At 37.4% G+C, this 22,244-nt stretch overlaps 1 pseudogene across 1 annotated transcript; it reads left to right on the plus strand.

Annotated features, from left to right (window-relative positions):
• Nucleotides 1-19,425: 19,425 nt before the first annotated feature.
• Nucleotides 19,426-20,352, plus strand: LOC309861880 (olfactory receptor 2L5-like; annotated as a pseudogene). The gene has a single exon. The product of its transcript is annotated as an olfactory receptor 2L5-like (transcript).
• The last annotated feature ends 1,892 nt before the right edge of the window (nt 20,353-22,244 follow it).

The following is a 22,244-nucleotide window of genomic DNA, read 5'->3' on the forward strand; positions in this document are numbered from 1 at the left end:
TTCAGACCTGTGCCTCATTCTCAATGTCGGAGACATGCATGCACTCATAGCTGCCCCTGAAAGAGGTGCATGCAAGCCTGGCACTTTTAGACTCAGAAAGACCACGCACACCAAGCCTAGGCCAGCTGGAAAATCTCGGTGTGCGATTGCTGCTTGGAACCTCTCTGGCTGTCTGGAGATGCCCAGAGAGCTACCACTGCCTCGGCTTTGGGTACAAGCAAAAGATCCTGTGTCCCCAGGGACCACGACTTGGAACCTGCTCTGCAAGCAGCCAAGGGAGAACTTATTTAGGCTCTGTACCCAGACTGTGGCTTCTCTCTGAGAGAGAGATCAGGGTGTGGTTTGTTTTCTTCTAAAACTACAAAAACCAACAAAAGTGGTCAAGGTGAGAGAAAAAAAAAAGTGAAAAAATATAAAACTGCCAGAGAACTAAAGCCAGAAAAAAAAACAGTTTCCTCAGAGCCCACCCACTTGAGGGGGCAGGAAGACATAACTCAAGAAACATCCTTGACTGACAATCCACGTGGCAGGCCCCTCCGCCAGAAAACAAACCAAGAAAGAAAAAAAAAAAAAAAAGAGAGAGAGAGAAAAAAGGACTACAAGAGAACAACCACTACTTTGTAGGAAAACTTTTATTTTTCACTCATTCCGACTATTCTCATTCATTATTTTTTTCACATAGGTAATTTTTTAACCTAATTACCATCACAACGAACTGTACAATACATCAAATTCCATAATACCCTTCTAACCTGAACTTTTTGATACATACACTTATGTTTTTCTTTTGCATTTCTATGTTTTGAATTCCTTTTTTAAAATTTTAGTTTAGTTTATTCCTTTTAATTTTTATCTTTTAATATTCATATGGAGTTAAACTTCAAAGTAATCCCTTTTCCCCAATCAATACTAAACCTATAGGTAAATTAATTTTTAATCCCACTTTATCTTAGGAAAGTTAAGTCCTTTAACAAAGATATCAAGGAAGACATCCAGGAAGAATCAAAACAAACTTCCTCCCACACACTGATAATTTATTACCACTCTCCCATTTTTTTTTTCCACCAGTGTTTCTGTGTTTTTGTGTTTCTCTTGGTAGTATACAAATCTTACTCTTGGGGTTATTTTTGATGAGGTTTTTCCTTTATTTGCATATATATATTCTCTTCTCCTGTCATATACTTTTATCAGTCCTTTTGTTTCTCTGTTTTTGTTTGTCTACTTCATAAATCTTACCTTGGTGCCCATCTGGGCTGAACCTTCTCTTTCATCTTCCCTTTCTTTCCTGTCTCTCTCTCTCTTTTTCTTTTTCTTTTTCTTTTCTTTTGTCTCTCGTTTGGGTGGGGAAACCTGATTTCTCAGAAGTGTTCCAGGGTGCACCTTGACTGCACCATGGTTGATAAATCAAGCTACATCTGTTCTGTCATCTCCCACCAAAATGACTAGGAGGAGGAATGCCCAACAGAAGAAAAATACAGAGGACGAACCTTCTGCAACAGAGCTAATGGCTATCAACATAGACAATATGTCAGAAAGAGAATTCGGGTTAACAATTATCCAGGCATTGGCTAGATTGGAGAAAGCCATGGATGACCAAACGGAATTGATGAGGGTTGAGCTGAAAGCAACGAGAGATGATGTTCACAATGTTAGGGCAGAGCTTAAAGCTACCAGGGAGTAAGTTTACAATGCTCTCAATGAGTTCCAATCTAATCTAAACTCTCTCAAAGTCAGGGTAACTGAGACAGAAGATGAAATTGGTGATCTTGAGGACAAAAAGATAGAGAGAAAGGATTAGGAGGAAGCCTGGAACAAACAGCTTAGAAACCACGAAAACAGAATCAGGGGAAAAAAATGATGCCATGATACGTTCCAACGTCAGAATTATTGGAATCCCCGAAGGGGAGGAGGAAGAAAGAAGTCTAGAAGATATAGTGGAACAAGTCCTTCATGAAAATGTTCCCAATCTTGTGAATGGAACCAGCGTTCATATACTAGAGGCTGAACGGTCTCCACCCAAGATTATACATTCCAAAAAAACATCATGACACCTGATAGTCAAATTGAGGAATTATAATTGTAGGTATAATCTCTTTAAAGCCACAAGGGCAAAGAGGCACCTTACTTACAAAGGGAAGCTTATCACAATAACGTCAGACCTGTCCACAGAGACCTCGCAAGCCAGAAAAGTATGGAAAGATATATTCAGGGCACTAAATGAGAAGAACATGCAGCCAAGAATATTTTATCCAGCAAGACTGACATTCAAAATGGATGGAGAGATAAAGATTTCCAAGACCAGCAAGTCTTAAAAGACTATGCAACCACTAAGCCGCCACTACAGGAAATATTAAGGTGGATTCTATAAACGAGGAAAAATCATAAGAATAGCATTGAAAAGAAATATAGAGGCAATCTACAGAAAGAAAGACTTTAAAGGTTAATCGATGTCAATAAAAACATATCTATGGGGTGCCTGGGTGGCTCAGTGGATTAAGCCGCTGCCTTCGGCTCAGGTCATGATCTCAGTGTCCTGGGATCGAGCCCCGCATCGGGCTCTTTGCTCAGCGGGAGCCTGCTTCCTCCTCTCTCTCTGCCTGACTCTCCGCCTACTTGTGATCTTTCTCTCTGTCAAATAAATTAATAAAATCTTTAAAAAAAAACATATCTATCAATGATCACTCTCAGTGCGAATGGCCTAAATGTGCCCATAAAATGGCACAGGGTTGCAGATTGGATAAAACGACAGGACCCATCCATATGCTGTCTATAAGAGATGCATTTTGACCTAAAGATACACCCAGACTGAAAAGAAAGGAATGGAGAAGCATTTTTCATGCCAATGGGACTCAAAAGAAGGCTGGGGTAGCGATTCTCATATCAGATAAATGAGTTATTAAACTAAAGTCTGTAGTCAGAGATACAGAAGGACAGTACATAATCCTTAAAAGGACTATGCACCAAGATGATCTAAAAATAGTAAATATCTATGCTCCCATATTGGGAGCAGCCAATTACTTACGAAAACTGTTAATCAAGATAAAGAGTCATATTGATATGAATACACTAATCATAGGATATCTTAACACGCCTCTCTCAGAAATAGACAGATCATTGAAGCAGAAAATCAATAAAGAAACAAGAGCATTTAATGACACATTGGACCAGACGGATCTCATAGATATATACAGAACATTCCACCCTAAAACAACAGAATACACATTCTTCTCAAGGGCACATTGAACCTTCTCCAGAATAGACCACATACTGGGTCACAAATCAGGACTCAACCGATACCAAAAGACTGAGATTATTCCCTGCATATTCACAGTTCACAATGCTTTGAGACTGGAGGTCAATTATGAAGAAAAGTTCATAAGGGACTCAAAGACCTGGAAGCTAAAGGCAACGTTGCTTAAGAATGCTTGGATCAACCAGGAGATCAAAGAAGAACTGAAACAATTCATGGAAACCAATGAGAATGAAGACCTTTCAGTACAAAACCTATGGGATACAGCAAACGTGATCCTAAGAGGGAAATACATAGCCATCCAAGCCTCCCTCAAAAAAATTAAAAAATCCAGAACACACCAGCTGTCTCTACACCTTAAAGAACTGGAGAATCAACAACAAATCAACCAAATCCACACTTAAGAAGGGAAATCATCAAGATTAGAGCTGAGATCAATGAGGTAGAAACCAGAGATACAGTAGAGCATATCAATGAAACTAGAAGCTGGTTTTCTGGAAGAATAAATAAGATCAATAAACCACTGGCCACACTAATCCAAAAGAAAATAGAGAAAGCCCAAATTCATAAAATTATGAATGAAAAGGTAGAGATCACAACTTAAAAGGAAGTAGAAACAATCACCAGAAGTTATTATCAACAGTTATATGTCAATAAGCTTAGCAACCTAGATGAAATGGATGCATTCCTGGAAAAATATAAACTACCAAAATTGAACCAGGAAAAAATTGACAACCTGAATAGACCGGTATCTAGTAACGAGATTGAAGCAGTGAACAAAAACCTCCCAAAAAACAAGATCCCAGGACCTGACCGACTCCCTGGGGAATTCTGCCAAACATTCAAAGAAGGAGTAACACCTATTTTCCTGAAGCTGTTTCAAAAAATTGAATTAGAAGGAATATTTCCAGACTCTTTCTATGAAGCCAGCATTACCCTCATCCCCAAACCAGGCAAAGACTCTACCAAAAAGGAGAATTTTAGACCAATATCACTGATGAATATGGATGCTAAAATTCTCAAAAAGATCCCAGCCAACAGGATCCAACAGCACATTAAAAAGATTATCCACTATGATCAGGTGGGATTCATCCCTGAGCTACAAGGATGGTTCAACAATCACAAATAAATCAATGTGATACAACAAATTAATATGAGAAGAGAGAAGAATCGCATGGTCCTCTCAATTGATGCAGACAAAGCATTTGACAAAATACAGCATCTATTCCTGGTTAAAATGCTTCAAAATATAGGGATATAGGAAACATTCCTGAACCTCATCAAATCTATCTATGAAAGACCCACAGAAAATATCATCCTCAATGGGAAAGAGCTTGCAGCCTTCCCGTTGAGATCAGGAACAAGACAAGGATGCCCATTTTCACCACTCTTGTTCAACATAGTATTAGAAGTCCTAGTAACAGCAATAAGACAACAAAGAGAAATAAAGGGTATCCAAATTGGCAATGAAGAAGTCCAGTTCTCTTTCTTGGCAGATGACATGACTCTTTATATGGAAAAACCAAAAGACTCCACCCCTAAACTACTACAACTCATACAGCAATTCAGCAACGTGACAGGATACAAAGTCAATGTGCAGAAATCAGTGGCTTTCTTATACAATAACAATGAAAATACAGAAAGGTAAATTAGAGAATTGATTCTATTTACTATAGCACCAAGAACCATAAGATACATGGGAATAATCATAACCAAAGAGGTAAAGGATCTGTACTTGAGGAACTACAGAACACTCATGAAAGAAATTGAAGAAGACACAAAAAGATGGAAGACCATTCCATGCTCTTGGATCAGAAGAATAAACATTGTTAAAGTGTCCATACTGCCTAGAGCAATCTCTACTTTTAATGCCATTCCAATCAAAATTCCACTCTTATTCTTCAAAGAACTGGAACAAAATATCCAAAACTTTGTATGGAATCAGAAGAGACCCCGAATTGCTAAGGAAATGTTGAAAAACAAAAATAAAATGTGGGTCATCACGTTACCTGATTTCAAGCTTTACTACAAAGCTGTGATCACCAAAACAGCATGGTACTGGCATAAAGACAGACACATAGACCAGTGGAAAAGAGTAGAGAGCCCAGATATGGACCCTCAACTCTGTGGTCAAATAATATTCGACAAAACAGGAAAATATGTACAGTAGAAAAACGACAGTCTCTTCAATAAATTGTGCTGGAAAAACTGGACAGCTATATGTAGAAGAATGAAACTCGACCATTTTCTTACACCATACACAAAGATAAACTCCAAATGGATAAAAGACCTCAACGTGAGACAGGAATCCATCAGAATCCTAGATGAGAACATAGGCAATATTCTCTTCGATATTAGCCACAGCAACTTCTTTTATGATATATCTCCAAAGGTAAAGGAAACAAAAACGAAAATAAACTTTTGGTACTTCATCAAAATCAAAAGCTTCTGCACAGCAAAGGAAACAGTCAAAAAACAAAACAAAACAAAACAAACAAAACAAAACAAAACAAAACAAAACAAAACAAAAAAACAAAGAGGCAACCCACGGAATGGCAGAAGATATTTGCAAATGACAGTACTGACAAAAGGTTGATATCCAGGATCTATAATGAACTCCTCAAACTCAACACACACAAAACAGACAATCATGTCAAAAAATGGGCAGAAGATATGAACAGACACTTCTCCAATTAAGACATTAAAATGGCTATCAGACACATGAAAAAATATTCATCATCATTAGCCCTCAGGAAGATTCAAATTAAAACCACATTGAGATATCAAATTATACCAGTTATAATGGCCAAAATTAACAAGACAAGAAACAACATGTGTTGGAGGGGATGTAGAGAATGGGGATCTCACTTACACTGCTGGTGGCAATGGAAGTTGGTGCAGCCTCTTTGGAGAACAGTGTGGAGATTCCTCAAGAAATTAAAAATAGAACTTCCCTGTGACCCTACAATTGCACTCCTCGGTATTTACCCCAAAGATACAGATGTAGTGAAAAGAAGGGCCATCTGCACCCCAATGTTTATAGCAGTAATGGCTACGGTCTCCAAACTATGGAAAGAATCAAGATGTCCTTCCAAGGATGAATGGATAAGCAAAATGTGGTTCATATACACTATGCAGAATTACGCCTCCATCAGAAAGGATGAAAACACAACTTTTGTATCAACATGGACGGGACTGGAAGAGATTATGCTGAATGAAATTAGTCAAGCAGAGAAAGTCAATTATCACATGGTTTCACTTATTTGTGGAGCATAACAAATAGCATAGAGAACAAGGGGTGTTAGGAGAAAGGAGTTGGTGTAAATTGGCAGTGGTGGTGAATCATGAGAGACTATGGACTCTGAAAAACAATTTGAGGGGTTTGAAGTGGCGGGGGTGGTGGGAGGTTGGGGTACCAGGTGGTGGGTATTATAGAAGGCATGGATTGCATGGAGCACTGGGTGTGGTGAAAAAATAATGAATACTGTTATGCTGAAAAAAATAAACTAATATAAATAATAAGCATGTATGCACCAAATATCATATTTCTAGAAAAACTACAATAATAGTTGGAAACTTCAGTATTCCTCTTTTAGTAATAGAAAAACTAGACAGAAGTTGTTTTTTTTAAAAAGGGAGATTTGTAAAACACTATAAACTGTTCTGACCAAAGCGTCACATGAGAAACACTTCTCAAAACAACATCCAGATAATGTAATTCCCTTAAGTCAAATGGAGTAGTCTCCAGAATTTTATACATCTTAGGCCATGAAATAATTTGTAATATGTTGAAAATGTAGAAATCATATTGAGTTTTTACTCTGGTAAAAATATAATGAGGTTGGGGGAACAAGATGGCGGGGAACTAGGAGGAGGCACCATTTCACCTTTACCCTAAAGTGAGCTGATTACCTACCGAAGAACTCTGATCACCTATGAAATCAGCCTGAGATTAGAAATATACACTTCTGGATCTCTAACAGGGCAGAAGACGCCAGTGGGCAGGTAAAACAGAGTGAGAAGTACTGATACAGGAAGATAAACAAATGGGGGAAGGGGCCTCCAGAAGTGACCCATTGGAAAGTAATACCACAATATGAGAACCCCCTATGACTGGGGACCAGCATTAAAATCGAGTCTGGTTGAAAGCACTCAAAAAGAGCAAAGGATTGTGGGGGGAAATTGTGGGAATCAGGGTGGGTATGGATAGGGGCTTAAGTCTTCAGACTGAGGACAGCCATCCCTGGTGCTTAGCCAGAGAGAGTGCAGTGAAGAAACCACGTCTTGTTCCCTGAGCTGCAAGGCAGCGCGCCTGAGGGTGCATGGAGGGTGGCTCCCGTGAGGGGCTGGGAGCCTTGCCAGCTCACAGAAACTCAGCCTTTTTGCAGTTCCCATGCATGAACTGCCCTGTGCTATAAGAGCCTGTGTCAGGCCCCACACCCTCCCCTGAGAGAGGTGCACACAGGCGCCAGCTGGAAGCTCTCAATCCCGGAAGGGCTGAGTACTCCCAGCCTGGGTCAACAGGAAAATCTGTGTGTGATCGCTGCTTGGAACGTCTCTGGTAGTCAGGCCCTGCCCAGACAGCCAGACAGAGGGAGGTTTGGTGAAGTTTTCTTTTCTCTAAAACTCCAAAAACCATCAAGAGCTGCCAAGTGGAGAGAAAACAAACAAACACACATAAAAACCTCCAGAGAACAAAAGCCTGAAAAAACTGTTTCCTCAGAGCCCAACTCCTTCAGGGGGACAGGAAGACTTAACTCAGGAAACACTGCCTGAAAACCCATGTGGCACCCCCCCCCCCCGCAGAAGGCCAACCAGAAAAAAAAAAAAAAAAAAGACAAACACACAAAAAAGGACAAGAGAACAACCATACTTTATAGATACAACTTTTATTTTTAATTTGTTCCCACTATTCTGGTTCATTTTTAATTTTTTATATATAAATAATTTTTTAGCTCATTTACCATCATAGTGAGATGTCCATACATCAAACTCCAAAATAACCTTTTAACCTGAACTTTTTAATACATATACCCGTGTTTTTCTGTTGCTTTTCAATTTTTTTAATTTTTAAAAATTTTATTTTAGTTTAGTTTAGTTCATTCTTTTTTTTTAAATCTTTATTCTTTAATAATCATATAGAGTTAAACTTCAAGGTTATCCCCTTTCCCCAAACAATGCTATGCCTATAGGTAAACCATTTTTTAAAAGAATTTAGTTATTTATTTGACAGAGAGAGATCACAAGCAGGCAGAGAGGCAGGCAGAGAGAGAGAGAGGAGGAAGCAGGCTCCCCGCTGAGCAGAGAGCCCAATGCAGAACTCTATCCCAGGACTTTGAGATCATGACCTGAGCCTAAGGCAGCAGTTTAACCCACTGAGCCACCCAGGTGCCCGGTAAACCAGTTATTGATCCCCCATTATCTTAGGAAAGTTGAGTCCTTTGAAAAAGATAAAGATACATCCAGGAAGAATCAAAATAACCTTCCTGGCCTGCACTGAGAATTTATAACCACTCTCCCATCTTTTTCTTCCGCCAGTGTTTCTGTGTATTTGTGTTTGTCCTGGAAGAATATATATTTTCTACATGGGTTTTTTTTTTTTTTTTGATGATGTTCTTTTTTGTTTGTTTGTTTGTTTTGCTTTTATATATGTATATATAATGTTTAACTTGTCATATACTTTTGTCAGTCTTTTTGTTTATCTGTTTTTGTTTGTATACTTCATAAATCATACCTTGGAGCCGATTTGGGCTGAGCCTTCTCTTTTTATCTTTCTTTCCTTTTCCTCTCTCTCTCTCTCTCTTTCTATCCCTCTCTTTTTTCATTTTTCTCTCTTTCTTTTTAACTTTCGTTTGGGTGGGGACTTGTAATTGCTCAGAAATGCTCCAGGGTGCACCTTGACTGCACCACTGTCAAACATCCAGCTATTTCCGTTCAGCCAACTCTCAGCAAAATGACAAGGAGGAGGAATGCCCAACAGAAGAAAAATTTAGAGGATGGTCCTTCTGCAACAGAGCTAATGATTGTTGACAATGAAAATATTTCAGAAAATAAATTCAGGCTAACAATGATCCAGGCAATAGCTAGGATGGAGAAAGTCATGGATGACCAAACAGAATGGATTAGGGCAGGAGGGAAAGCCACCAGGAATGCAGTTCACAATGTTAGGGAAGAACTGAAAGCCACCAGGGATGCTGTTCACAATGCTCTCAATGAGTTCCAATCTAACCTAAATTCCCTAAAATCTAGGGTAACTGAGACAGAAGATAGAATTAGTGATCTGGAGGACAAACATAAAGAGAGAAAGTACCAGGGGGAAGCCTAGAACAAACAGCTTAGAAGCCAAGAAAACAGACTCAGGGAAATAAATAATGCCATAAAACGTTCCAACTTCAGAATAATTGGAATCCCTGACGGGGAGGAGAAAGAAAAAAGTCTAGAAGATATCATGGAACAAGTTCTGCATGAAAATTTTCCCAATTTCGCAAATGGAACCAGTGTTCATGTATTAGAGGCAGAACAGTCTCCCCCAAAGATAATAGATTCTCTAAAGTCCTCGAGACAACTGATAGTAAGAATGAGGAATTATAATTATAAAGAAACTCTCTTGAAGGCATCTAGGACAAAGAAGCTCTTTATATACAGAGGAGAGCATATCAGAATAGCATCAGACCTGTCAACATAGACCTGGCAAGCCAGAAAGGGCTGTCAAGATATATTCAGGGCATTAAATGAGAAGAACTTGCAGCCAAGAATACTTTATCCAGCAAGACTGACATTCAAAATGGATGGAGAGATCAAGAGTTTCCACGACCAGCAAGGCTTAAAAGACTATGCAACCCCCAAGCTGACAGTGCAGTAAATATTAGGGGGGGGTCTATAAAAGAGGAAAAATCCTAATAAAATCATTGAACAGGAATAAAGAGAATATCTATGGAAAGAAAGATTTCAAAGGTAACATGAGGTTAACAAAAACGTATCAATCAATAATCACTCTCAATGTGAATGGCCTAAATGGGCCCATAAAACAGCACAGGGTTGCAGATTGGATATAATGACAGGACCCATCCATATGCTGTCTACAAGAGACACATTTTTAACCTAAAGATACACCCAGACTGAAAGTGAAGGGATGGAGAAGCATCTTTCATGACAATGGGCCTCAAAAGAAGGCAAGGGTAGTGATTCTCATGTCAGATAAATTAGATTTCAAACTAAAGACTGGAGTCAGATATACAGAGGGACACTTAAGGGGACTATCCACCAAGATGATCTAATAATTGTAAACATCTATGCCCCAATATGGGAGCAGCCAATTACATAAGAAAACTATTAATCAGATAAAGAGTCAGACTGATATGAATACATTAATACGAGATCTTAACACACCTCTCTCAGTAATACACAGATCACCCAAGCAGAAAATCAATAAAGAAACAAGAGCATTTAATGACACATTGTACCAGATGGAACTCAGAAATATATACAGAACATTTCACACTAAAACAACAGAATTCTCATTCTTCTCAAGTGCACATGGAACCTTCTCAAGAATAGACCACATACTGGGTCACAAATCAGGACTCAACCGATACCAAAAGACTGAGATTATTCCCTGTGTATTCTCAGATCACAAAGCTTTGAAACTGGAGCTCAATCACAAGGAAAAGTTCCCAAGGAACTCAAACACCTGGAAGCTAAAGACCACCTTGCTTAAGAACGCTTGGCTCAACCAAGAGATCGAAGGAGAACTTAAACAATTCATGGAAACCAATGAGAATGAAGACACTTCAGTCCAAAACCTATGGGATACAGCAAAGGTGGTCCTAAGGGGGAAATACATAGCCATCTAAGCCTTCCTTTAAAAAATTGAAAAAATCCAGAATACACCAGCTGTCTCTACACCTTAAAGAACTGGAGAATCAACTGTTCTTGATTCTCCACCAACAAGAAGGGAAATAATCAAGATTAGAGCAGATATCAATGAGGTAGAATCTAGAGATACAATAGAACATAACAATGAAACTGGAAGCTGGTTTTTTGAAAGAATCAATGGGATCGATAAACCATTGTCCACACTAATCCAAAAGAAAAGCGAGAAAGCCCAAATTCATAAAATCATGAATGAAAAGGGAGAGATCACAACTAACACTAAGGAAATAGAAACAATCATCACAAGTTATTATCAACAGTTATATGCCAATAAGCTAAGCAACCTAGATGAAATGGATGCATTCCTTGAAAACCAAAAATTCCCTGCAGAGAAAGACAACTATCATATGATCTCCCTGATATGAGGAAGTGGTGATGCAACATGGGGGCTTAAGTGGGTAGGAGAAGAATAAACGAAACAAGATGGGATTGGGAGGGAGACAAACCATAAGTGACTCTTAATCTCACAAAACAAACTGAGGGTTGCTGGGGGGAGGGGTTTTGGGAGAAGGGGGTGGGATTATAGACATTGGGGAGGGTATGTGCTTTGGTGAGTGCTGTGAAGTGTGTAGACCTGGTGATTCACAGACCTGTACCCCTGGGGATAAAAATATATGTTTATAAAAAATAAAAATAAAAATAAAAACAAAAGAAAACCAAAAATTCCAAAATTGAATAAGGAAGAAATTGGCAAACTGAATAGACCGATATCTAGTAACAAGATTAAAACAGTGATCAAAAGCCTCCCAAAAAAACAAAAGACCAGGACCTGAAGGATTCCCTGGGGAATTCTATCATACTTTCAAAGAAGGAATAACACCTATTCTGCAGAAGCTGTTACAAAAAATTGAAGCAAAAGGAAAACTTCCAGGCAGTTTTTTTTTTGTTTTTGTTTTTGTTTTTTTTTTTTTTTTAATGAAGCCAGCATTACTTTGATCCCCAAACCAGGCAAAGACCCTACCAGAAAGGAGAATTTAAGAACAATATCCCTGATGAATATGGATGCTAAGATTCTCAAAAAGATCCTAGCAAACAAGATCCAACAGCAAATTAAAAAGATTATTCACCATGACTAGGTGGGATTCTTTCCTGGGTTCCAAGGATGGTTCAACATTCTCAAATCAATCAATGTCATAGAACAAATCAACAAGAGAAGAGAGAAGAGCCACACGGTCCTCTCAATTGATGCAGAAAAAGCATTTGACAAAATCCATCATCTGTTCCTGATTAAAATGCTTCAAAATATAGAGATAGAGGTAACATTTCTAAACTTCATAAAATCAATCTATGAATGACCAACAACAAATATAATCCTCCATTGAGATCAGGAACACAACAAGGATGCCTACTCTCACCACTCTTGTTCAACATAGTATTAGAAATCCTAGCAACAGCAATCAGACAACAAAGAGAAATAAAAGGTATCCAAATTGGCAATGAAGAAGTCATCTCTCTCACTTTGCTGAATACATGATTCTTTATATGGAAAACCCAAAGGAGTCCACCCCAAACTACTAGAACTCATACAGCAATTCAGTAACGTGGCCAGATACAAAGTCAAGGTACAGAAATCAGTGGCTTTCTTATACACTAACAATGAAAATACAGAAAGGGAAATTACAGAATCCATTCCATTTACTATAGCACCAAGAACCATAAGATACTTGGAAACAAACCTAATCAAAGAGGTAAAGGATCTTTACTTGAGGAACTACAGAACACTCATGAAAAAAATCGAGGAAGACACAGAAGGATGGAAGACCATTCCATGCTCTTGGATGAGAAGAATTAACGTTGTTAAAATGTCTATACTACCTAGAGCAATCTATACTTTTAATCTTATTACAATCAAAATTCCTCTGGTATTTTTCAACGAACTAGAGCAAATAATTCTAAAATTTGTATGAAATCAGGAGAGACCCCGAATTGGTAAGGAAATGTTGAAAAACAAAAATAATACTGGGGGCATAACGTTAACTGATTTCAACCTTTACTACAAAGCTGTGATCACCAAGACAGCATGGTATTGGCATAAAAACAAACACATAGACCAGTGGAACAAAGGAGAGCGCCCAGATATGGACCCTCAACTCTATGGTCAAATAATCTTTAACAAAGCAGGAAAAATATACTTTTAGACTTCATCAAGACAATAGCTTCTGCACAGCAAAGGAAACAGTAAAGAAAACAAAAACGCAACCCACGGAATGGGAGAAGATATTTGCAAATGACAGTACCAACAAAAGGTTGATATCCAGGATCGATAAAAACTTCTCAAACTCAGCCCACACAAAACAGATAATAATATCAAAAAATGGGCAGAAGATGTGAACAGACACTTCTCCAATGAAGACATACAAATGGCTATCAGACACATGAAAAAATGTTCATCATCTCTAGCCATCAGGGAGATTCAAATTAAAACCACGTTGAGATACCACCTTACACCATTTAAAATGGCCAAAATTATCAAGACAGGAAACAACATGTGTTGGAGAGAATGTGGAGAAAGGGGAACCCTCTTACACTGTTTGTGGGAATGCAAGTTGGTGCAGCCACTTTGGCGAACAGTGTGGAGATTCCTCAAAAAATTAAAAATAGAGCTTCCCTATGACCAGGCAATTACACTACTGGGTATTTACCCCAACGATACAGATGTAGTGAAATGAAGGACCATCTGTACCTCAATGTTCATAGCAGCAATCCATGGTCACCAAACTGTGGAAAGATCCAAGATGCCTTTCAATGGAAGAATGAATAAGGAAATGTGGTCCATATACACTATGGAGTATTATGCTTCCATCAGAAAGGATAAATATCCAACTTTTGTAGCAACATGGACGGGACTGGAAGAGATTATGCTGAATAAAATAAGTCAAGTAGAGAGAGTCAATTATCATATGGTTTCACTTATTTGCAGAGCATAACAACACGGAGGACAAGGGGAGATGGAGAGGAGAAGGGAATTGAGGGAAATTGGAGGGGGAGATGGACTATGAGAGACTATGGACTCTGAAAAACAACCTGAGGGTTTTGGAAAAGCAGGGGGTGGGAGGTTGGGAGAGCCAGGTTGTGGGTATTAAGGAAGGCATGGATTTCATGGAGCACTGGGTTTGGTGGAAATACAACAAACTCTGTTACACTGAAGAGAAATAAAAAAATGTATACAATGAGACTGGCAATGAATATCAAAAGAAAAAGTAGAACACTTCTGAATTTAAATAACACATTATTAAAAATTGTAAGTGATCTCAATGGGTATTAAACAACATGTGGTATATGAAAACATAAACAAAGATACGGAAACTTACAAAGTTCAGATAAAGCAATGCTATAGGAGTATTAATTGCAATAAACATTACATTTTAAAAGCAAGAAAGATCTCAAATCAACAACTAAATGTTATAACTTAATCAACTAGAAAAAGAAAAAAACAAGTATTTACACCCAAAGGTAATATAAGGGAAGCAATGTTAAATATTAGAGTAGAGATAAATAATATATAGTGTACCTATTCTCATTGCTGATATCTACTCTAATATATATATATATATATATATATATATATATATATATATATATATATATAAAACAATTATGACTGGAAGATCAGTAATCATTCATTAAAATTAGATAACGAGGAATAAATATACAAATTCCTAGAAAAAAAGGACTACCAGGACTGAATCACTAATAAATATAAAATTTGAGCAGACCCATAACTTGTTAAGAAATTGAATATGTAATTGAATCCATTCAACAATAAAAAAAATCTTTTAGGCAAATCACTGCACTGGTGAATTTTTCCAGGTATACAAAACATAATTTACACTGATCTCAAACTCTTGCAAAGACCAGAAGAGAAGAACATACCTACTAACTCATTTATGAAGTCATTATTTTCCAGATACCAAAGCCAAAAATGATACCATAAAATATAGCACTCAGAATTTATCAGCACATTAAAACTATTATACATTATGATGAAGTTGAATTTAATTGTGAAAAGCCATGATCATTCAACATATGAAAGGAAATATATTTAATATACTACATTAACAGAATAAAGGACCTTTCTTGCACCAAAGCAGTTTTGAAAAAGAACAAAATGGGAAGACTAATAATTCCTGTTTTGAAAACTAAATATAAAGAGCAAAGTCAAAACAGAATGGTACAAAAACAGCTAGTACCATCTTGAGGATGAGGAAAACTTGGAGGTATCACTATCTCAGATATCAAGCTACTACAAAGACGAATTAATAAAAAAAAAAACATGGTGGTAGCACAGAAACAAATATGTAGATAAATGCAACAAAATAGCTCAGAAATAAACCCACATTTATATGGTCAAGAAATCTGCCAAAAAGGAGGCGAGTGTATACAATGGGGGAAAGGACAGACTCTTCAGTAAGTGATGTTGGAAAACCCAACAGCTTCATGCAAAATGATTAAACTGTACCACTTTTTTACAACATACACAAATATAAACTCAAAATGGATTAGAAGGAAACACAAGCAGTAATCTTAATATAGGCCATGGAAACATATTTCTAGATATGACTTCTTGGCAAGGGAAGCAAAAATCCACATTAAACTAATGGGACTACACCAATTTTCTTTTTTAATGCACAGTGAAAGAAATCATCAAAAAAAAAAAAAGACAACCTACTGAATGAGAGAAGATATTTGCAAATTATATAACCAATAAAAGTTACTATCCAATGATCTCTCTCTGTCAAATAAATAAATAAAATCTTTTTTTAAAAGTTACTATCCAAAATATATAAATAAATTATACATGAGAGACATAATATTCAAAAAGTCTGAATAATTATATTTATTCCTCACTGACTTGACCTTTACAATAGCTGTTAAAATAGCTGTATAATTATCAGAACTTCTTTCTAACATTTGGCCTAAGGGCATGATGAGCTATTGGTGATTTAACTTAAATTATTCGTGTCTTAGTGGACATTCCCAAGTGAATACACACACAAAAAAGCATGTGTTCTTGTTATTATTCAAAGATATCCTGAAAACATGATCATTATTTAATCTTTATGAAACTATCTAAAATGTCAAGGGGAGAGATGAGAGAAAAGTACACACACTGGTTTGAAAAATATTCAAAGAAGTCTTTGTTCATATGACTGAAGGACCAATGTCAGCTATCCAAACCATTAAGTTTGTAAATGTGCCAAGATAATAAAAAGGTATGTGTCTTAATTGTATTTTTATTTTTATCTATTATTTAAGGTTGAGATACTTCTGCAAATACTTCAGATAATTTTGGTTAGAATTACTAAAACGTATTTCAATAAGCTATTATAATAAACAATTGATATATTCAGGCATCTAATAAACTGGAAATTCAAGGGAAATTTTTATTTGAAAAGATCAGTTTAAAAGATATATGTTTACATTTTAAATTATATATAATTAAAAGTGAACATAAAATTGTTTACACTTTTATGTACTTCAAAAAAGAAAAAGAAAACAGAAAGCTCTCTTTAACCTAAAGTAAAAAACAATGTAGAGTTTTGGGAAGAATTGGTGTTGTACATAATAATCTCTTATGAGATGGTGGTAAAATACCGTGGAATTGATATGATACATAAATGGCTGATATTATCTATGAGCAACTATGAACTTCTTCCCTGGATTTTTGGTAATTAAAACTAAGGTCTACAGTAAATGATACTGTATTCATGAAAATATAGTCACTTTAAAAATAATAATATTCTGTGACAAAATATACACAAATATATAAGTGCAAGTGGAAGTGAAAATATGAGAAGAATTTTCGTGAACCAAGACATTTTTAGAAAAAATAATTGAACTTGAAAGATGCATTTTTCCCACTGAGAAAGGAAAGTTATGTTGAGTCCAGAGCCTGTGAGAGTGGAGTTTTCTGCAAAATAAAGAATACTTTGGAATGGCATGTGTAACTTAAATTGTAATCTACCAGAGCAGAGCTGTTTTCATGCATGGCTATAATGTGATGACATAGCTGTTGATCCTGTTGGGTTAATTCGTTTAGCATTGTAGTTTATTGCCTTGATTAAAATTATTCCATATTTAGAGGGTTGCTGTGGGGTGAGGGGTAGGGATGTGGTGGTTGGGTTATGGACATTGGGGAGGGTATGTGCTTTGGTAAGTGCTGTGAAATGTGTAAGCCTAATGATTCACAGATCTGTACCCCTGGGACAAATATATATTATATGTTAATAAAAATTTAAAAATAATTCCAAATTTAAAGTTGTCAGTTTAGGAAATGAGTGATATAATCTATGTAGCAGTTGGTCAAGTTTGGAAATAGAAGATTTTGACTCGAGTTAGAGTGAGAATAGCTGCACAATAGAAATGTGATTTAGGTGTGAGTTCATAAATGTGCTTTCTGTATTGGAGGGAAAAGAGGGTCATTGAAAGATATAATATCTTATTGGGATTGGCTTTAGATGGGCTTACATAAAATTCAATAAAGCTAGCAAGTAGGCGTTCAAATCATCATAGCGATTGTAGAAAAGAAACCATTTCCTATATATTTCCTGGACTTGGGGGAAGATATTTTGCCAATGAGTACAATGTGATTAAATATTTCTCCAAATAAACTTATTGCTTATGCAGGATTTTTCCTTTTATGTATCTGTAACTTCTAATTAAATTATTTCTTCCTATATTTTATTCAAAAGTATATTTATATCATTTCATAATAAAATTCAAATAGTAATGACTGAATATATCTGTCTATGGAAGCAATATTTCCTGAAGCAATATTTCCAGGCTTTGTAGGAATAGGGGATGTGTTACAATTATATTTTAACACAAATTGTACCCAATTGTACTGCTTTATGTGTTCAAATATTTCATTAAAATTATTTGTGCATCCCTAATAATCCAGTAAAATAATAGTTATATCTGAGTTAACAACATAAGGTTCTTTGTGAAAACCAACGTGTATTGAAACAGCTTGGGAACAATGTCACAGAGAAATCTAACGATGACAGGTATGTGGATAAAAATTATATGATGGTAACTATGTTGATTTTATTGTCAATGGTGATGATGAAGATGGTAAAACATTTCCCAGCTACTGTTCACTGGTCACTCATGCAAATCAAATTTGACATATCCAGTATAAATTATCCTAGTCAATCTTACAATAGCTCTTAGGTTTTTTGTGACCTGAGCCTAAAGTAAGAATCTGAAACTCAGCCAACTGAGTATCCAGGAGCCCTGGGGATAAATTCTAAAAGAAAAAATCATTGCCTAAGGCTTATAAAATGTATTCTGTTGTGCCCATAATTTATTAATGTTCCTTGATTTATAATGCATATATCAAAATTGTAAATTCTTATGTTGATAATACCTAAGTTTATATAGAAAAAAATATATATGTATTGTAGGCAGCCACGGGCCCAGCTAGAGGCGAGGGATCAGGCCAGGCTCTGACTCGTGCCTCCTGAATATCAGTTGGGCTGCACTTGAGAAAAAGCCTGAGCTGATTCCTGCCTCCTGAGTATCAGTTGAGCTGTGCTTGAGAAAGGGCCTGACCTATGGAACCTAAGACTCGCTGACTGACTGCCTGCATGTATTAAGAGGCAAAACTGGGTTGTACATTTAACTGTTACAAGATTACCCTGTACTTGCACGGATTATAAATTGCATCATTGTAAGCTCATGAATTGCTAGTTAAAGATTAGCTAAGTAGACAAAAGTTACTGGCATCACAAGATCCACTACCAGCACTTGGGAAATGGGTTTCATAAAAGCTTAAGGGGTTTCATGTGAATGTTACCTGTGTATGAGCAATCAACTGAGAATAGATACTTTAATTGTTTCTGTTAGCTATATAATGCCTCACAGGCGTGAATAAAATTCGCACTGCTTGGACATCATCCACTGTGTCCCTCTTGTCCTCATTTCTTTACAAGTCTTATTCTTTCTCCATTCTCTTACCCTCTTGACCCTGCTTGTGTCATCACACTGGCAGTGACAATGTATCCTAATAAAATCATTATGGAAATATATTATGCTTACACATTTAGAGATTACTATCAAATATTTGGGAGACAGATGTATGTGTCATCAAGATATTATCTATGAAGCAATAACTGGTGCAATTTTTCTCAAAATATATGTTTAATTTTTATGAGTGAGTTTTTCCTAAATAAATAATTAATAAGATATTTTTTCTCTGCTCAAAATATGTCTCTCTTTAGGTAAAACTAAATTAATGTCCCATGGAATATATTAACCAAACATCTACTGGCTTATTGGGGTTATACTCATCAGCAAGAACTGGACTGTTTTTCTTCATTCTCATTATTCTTATTTTTTAAATGGCTCTGTTTGTCAGTCTAACCATAATCATCCTCATCCTCTTGGACACCCATCTACACACACCCATGTATTTTCTACTTAGTCAGTTGTCCCTCATGGGCCTGAACTACATCTCCACCATTGTCCCCAAGATAGCTTCTGATTATCTCTCTGGAAACAAGTCTATTTTGCTCATTGGGTTTGGAGTTTAGAGTTTCTTCTTCATGTCTTTAGCTGGTGGAGAAGGATTACTATTGGCCTCAATGGCCTATGATCGTTATGTGGCTATTTGCTTTCCTCTCCACTATCCTTCATATGAGCAAAAGAGTATGTGTGCTGATGATAACAGGATCTTGGTTACTAGGCTCAGTCAACTCCTGTGCCAACACTATATATGAATATGGAATCCCTTATTGTAGATCCAGAATTATCAACCATTTCTTTTTGATGTTCCAGCCATGTTGGCTCTGGCCTGCATTGACACCCGGGTCTATGAGTACACAGTGTTTGTGAGCACCACATTTCTCCTTGTGTTTCCTTTCACTGGCATTGCATGCTCCTATAGCCGGGTGCTCCATGCCATCTGCTGCATGCAGTCAACAGAAGGGAGGAAGAAGACCTATTCTACCTGCAGCACCCACCTCACTGTGGTGACTTTCTACTAGGCACCTTTTGATTTCACTTACCTATGTCCAAAATCCTTCCAATCGCCAACAGAGGACAAGGTGCTGGCTGTCTTCTACACGATTCTGATCCCAATATTCAACCCCATCATCTACAGCCTGAGAAACAAGGAGGTTATGGGGACCCTGAGAAGAGAACAGCAGTTCTCCTCAGTGGACAAATGATATTTAGTTCTTCTGCCTTAGAAGTACATTAATTTAGGTTCATGCATTCTTTAAGAAAAATGTCATTCCAGGATTGAAGACAGGGATTACACTAATCTAGAAAATTTATATGGTTGATATTTAATAAAATAATTGTACATTCACAATCACTATTTTTATTTCTTGTAAATTTTCAATAAATTCAAAGAGCATATATATTTCCTTTAACTTGTGTGTAATAAGATTTTATCACCACATTGAAATGACATTGGAAACAGTCCCCCTTGATGGTATTATTCATTGTAATATTTCTCATATATTTAAACTATCCCCCCATGTGAATAAAATAAGACAAAAAAAAAAAGAAAAATTACCAGAGGGGGGACAAGATGTGGGGAAGTAGGAGGAGACGCCTTTTCAGCCGGTACCCCAAAGTGAGCTGATTACCTACCAAAGACTCCGATCACACATGAAATCAGCCTGAGATCAGAATTATACACGTCTAGATCTCTACAGGGGCAGAAAACGCCAGTGGGCAGGTAAAGCAGAGTGGGAACTGGACTGATATCAGAACATAAACAAAAGTGGGAGGGAGCCACCAGAGGCTACAGGTTGAAAAGTAATACCCCAAAAGGAGTGAGAGTGCCCTGCATATGGGGACCAGCATTAACTTGGAGACTATTTGAAAGCACTCCAAAAGAGCAAAGGATTGCAGGGGGAAGTTGTGGGAATCGGGATGGCTAGGAACAGGGGCTTAAGTCCCCAATCCCAGGACAGCTTCCCCTGGTGCTAAGGCAGAAAGAGTGTGGTGGAGAAACCAGCTCTTGGACCCTAAGCTGCCAGCGCGCCCGAGAATGCGTGGGGTCCATTTCCTGTGAGGGGATGGGAGCCACGCTGGTGGCAGAACACATGAGTCCTGCTTTAGAGCCTGATATACTCCCCTGAGAGAGGTACAAAGGCCCAGCCAGCGCCCTTTGATACGCACCATTGTTTCAGAGTCTAAGACGCCTGCACCAAACTCTCCCCACAGAGAGGTCCGTGGAAGGCCCAGCCTGGTGCTTTCGGACCTGTGTCCCGATCTCAGAGCCTGAGACCTGCGTGTGTCCCACAGCCTCCCCTGAAATTGGTGTGCACAAGTCAGGTACCCTTAGACCCAGAAATACCAGACACTCCCAGCCCAGGCCAGCGGGAAAATCTCAGTGTGTGATTGCTACATGGAACCTCTCTGGCTGTCTGGAGCTGCCCAGACAGCCGTCACTGCCTTGGCCTTGGGTACAAGCAAAAGATCCTGCATCCCCAGGGACCACAACTTGGAAACTGCTCTGCCAGTGGCCAGTGGGGAACTCATTTAGGCTCTGCACCCAGACTGAGGCTTCTCTCTGAGAGGGAGATCAGGGTGCAGTTTGTTTTCCTCTAAAACTACAAAAACAATTTGATGGTTTTTGAAATGACATTTTGTCATTTAGCGTATAAAAGTGGTCAAAGTGAGAGAAAAATAAAGTGACATTTTGTCATTTAGTGTATAAAAGTGGTCAAAGTGAGAGAAAAAAAAGGTGAACAAACATAAAACCATGAGAGAACAAAAGCTTGAAAAAAATAAAACAGTTTCCACAGAGCCCATCCCCTTGAGGGGAGTGGGAGGACATAACTTAGGAAAAATCATTGTCTGAAAACCCAAGTGGCAGGCCCCTGCCCAGAAAACAAACCAAAAAAGAAAAAAAAAAAAAAAGAGAGAGAGAGAGAGAAAAAAAGGACTACAAGAGAAAAATCACTTCTATATAGGAAAACTTTTATTTTCCCTCGTTTCCACTATTCAGGGTCATTATTATTATTTTTTTTTTTACATAGGTAATTTTTTAAAATTTTTTCAATGTATTTATTTTCAGAAAAACAGTATTCATTATTTTTTCACC

The sequence above is a fragment of the Mustela nivalis genome (genome assembly GCF_964662115.1).
Source record: "Mustela nivalis genome assembly, chromosome: 3".
NCBI classification, from domain to species: domain Eukaryota; kingdom Metazoa; phylum Chordata; class Mammalia; order Carnivora; family Mustelidae; genus Mustela; species Mustela nivalis.